We start from the raw sequence: 3525 nt of genomic DNA on the forward strand, positions 1-3525 counted from the left end.
TTCTCATCAATTCTGTATAATCGTGTAACAAAGTGTACTAAAATGAAATGAAAGAAATTATCGAGCAGTTTTCAATGCATATGTTCTAAAATCTTCATCGAAGATTAAGAGACGGCGGTAAATCGAGGCGAACAAATTTAAACATTTCGCGTCAGAACATGATAAAATCCGATATGATTTCAGTCATCATTTACAGCAACTAAAGCGAAATTTCCTTTGACTGGAGTTCGTTACCGTATTGATTGGAATCGTCTCTAAGGTGGAGCTTTTTCACCAGTCTATAACGAAACATTGGAATAAAAATTGACGTCCTCCAATGATATCCAATAAAACATGTATTGATCTGTATTTCTGCTTTGACCTCGGCGTGAAACTCATTCGTTCAATTAATTCACCTCAGTGATTAGTTAAAAGTCGTGTCAGGGCTAGACTTGACATTTAATTGTAGCGCAAGCACCGAACTTTTTTTTTAACTTTTCACTCTTGGCCGGCGGCTGGTGGGCTATGAAAATGACGTCGATATACCTTCGTATCAAACTTTAGAAAACACTCGACACTCTATTATAATTATACCGTACACTTGTAATCGAATAATTTCCATCAAGCTGGAGGTGCCGCGACAATATATCCAACAAATGTTCTCGCTTAACCGCGTAGGTATCCAAGTTTGCAACACGTGTGGGACATTAACTTTCGTGGATATATAATGAATCATCATCCACCCACCATATCCACTTCAGTATTAGCCCTTTGAATATGCTGAATAAAAGCTTCAGAATACTTCCCTAGGGATTAACTGCGGCGGTATTTGCCAAGTCGCAATTACTGGGATCAATGGCTACGTCGTTGATAGGCTGTTGACTTCTTTGAAACCAATTTATCGAGCATTCCTACTTGAAGAAGCTTTATTTGCGAATCGCGAAACGATTTTTCAAATAATTATGTCCGATTTGCAGCATACTTAAGCTCCGAAATATTTTCTATAATTTCTTACTGCGTGAGGCAATGCAATTCGTTTGACTTGTGGACTCAATTAATCTGGCACCTACTGCATGGTAATCTCTACTTATATTATACACAAACATGAGAAAGTTTAGATCCACTTCTTGAATAATTTGTGATCACTTCCTTGAACTCAAAAATCGAATCCCAATGTAAAGCTCAGGACGTAGATTGCGTAATCGTAAACACGTGTGCGCAGCTTTCAGTAAGCCAAGTGGGCTGCGATAATGAAGATGATTTGTAGGTAAATCGAAATCCCATTTTATCCGTGGTGAAATTGTGAAATAAAATACATTTCCGTTCGCAAATTGCAACCTCATGAAAACAAATAAAATTGATCGAATGTAAGACGATCATTCGTTGAAAGCTCAAGTATCTGACGCTTGACGGAAGCGGAATGAAGAATTCCGATCTCTCGGATTCATAATATTGTTACTATAACCGATGTTCGCATCCCCAGCTTCCAAAGCGCTGAACTGTAAACGAGAATCTATACAACTGGAAATATCCAACACCAATGCTGACGTGTTCATCATTTTGGACAAGAAGTGCAGGTGTATATTTTACCGATGGACTCTTGTTTGGATTATAGTTTTTGACAATTCGTTTCACGTTACCTGCTAACATTGATTGATGACTTTTGGGAACTATCAACGACACGATATTTATACGGTACTCAATTATTCATTTTCGTGCCTGTCTGTAAAGTTAGACTCTAAACCGTATCTACAGAACTAGGCCACTTACACAGACTTATAAGCTCTAAGCTGTCCATGCTTCTATAATAATTCCGGCGCGTCAGAAGTCAGAAATATTCATATGCCGTGTTTGCGCGTCTTGCCGGACTCGGCGAAACGCGACTCCGCATTTTAATTGCGACGACGTATAATTAGTTTGACTCCTCGACTCCGAAGCTTCTCAGCTGCACTCGGAAATTTTGATTGGTTGGACCCTCCTTCAACGAACCGCGTACTTGATTGTGATTGAAGACTGCCGAATTTTCTTATATTTCAATATGGAATTGCCACGTATTTAGCCGTCCGAGCAATCAAATATTTACACATTTTAGGTGTATACCTTAGATGCCTCGTCCTATGCACATAGTGTGCACGGAGAAGCTTGCTCAATTTCATTCTTACCGCTTCAGAGCGAGTTGTGTACGCGCAGAATTTATTTACGTGGAAGGATGTACGAGATCCTCGTTTGAGTATCGATCGGAATACGCGACAGTATCTACAATTTCTGTCCGGAAAATTTCATCATTTTTACGTAAAAACACGGAGAGAATCGGGTCTATTTCAAACGTAGACGTGGGGGAAGTGCCGTTGGGTCGGTGAAAAACTTTCCTACGTCTGAATAAGCCAATTCTCCTAGGATTGTTGACTGAGATTTCACCGAGGCATGAACTCGAGCTTGCTATAAACTCCGAGGTATTTGAGAGTGGGTATAGGATCTTGATAGTTTCTAGATCCATTGATCCCCGACGGTTGAAGCTTCCGAAAAAGTCGTCACTGTTCGTAACGGACAGAGATTTCACGCGTGTCGGTTCGACGCGTTTACCAATTCCTCTTTACTCTTCACGTGGTCATTACTTTGGCTGACTTGCGTTCCTGAAAGCTTTTGAAAATGAAACCCGTAGTACTGTGAACAAGCGGTCACGGTGAGGACAAGATCCACCATGCAAATCCGTTGAGAATGGGTCGGTGGAAATTGATCTTAAGTTACGCATTCACCCTTTTCGTCAAAAACTTCGTCTGAACCGATTGCTCGGCATTTCATTGCCAAAGTGTACGATGAAGTCACACTTGATGATATTCGTGACCGGAAGATCGTATTTCACCTAACGTCATTACCAATGGAAATAGGTCGTTGTTGATACTCCGTCCGCATCATCGTTCAAGTTTCATTCGCGTGAATTTGACGAAAGTGTTTTTACCAACAGAGTGCACGTAAACGATGTAACGATATTTACATTGCGTTAAAAACCGAGAGCATGGTTGTGACACGAGTAATAAATACGTTCGGAAATTTATTTGATCAGACCGAGCGGGAGATGCTTATTTAGCGAGGAGTGTGAGAGCAGAGCGAATTGCCTTCGAATGGTTTCGGGAGACGCGGCGGGAGGAAAAATGACGCAACGGAAGCTTTTGTAGTTTCCACGCTGGTCGGACGGGGACAAAGTTTCGTTGAAGCTGCGATGTATTTTGTTTGGTGAAAATGCAAAGCTCGGAACTCGGCTTACCAAGCAATAGTTGTCCAGCGGAGAATCTCAGCGAGTTTCACGACTAGCGAGGGCGTCGGTTAAATCCGTAACAACGCCTCTCAGCCCCGCTGCCGCTTCTATTCGAGCCAAAGTCTATTTCCAAAATGCCTGTACGGTTAGTTGGTAGGAGTTTGCGTGTCCATCCCTCCCCTCAACGCCCCTCGTCCACCCCCCCATTCTCCGTTCCGTCATAATTCCGAGCGTTTGAAAATCCCGCAGGCCGTTGCTGCAGTCGTTTTTCCTTCCCGCGGTGCGGCCGT

Source organism: Neodiprion pinetum, chromosome 3, assembly GCF_021155775.2.
Source record: "Neodiprion pinetum isolate iyNeoPine1 chromosome 3, iyNeoPine1.2, whole genome shotgun sequence".
NCBI lineage: Eukaryota > Metazoa > Arthropoda > Insecta > Hymenoptera > Diprionidae > Neodiprion > Neodiprion pinetum.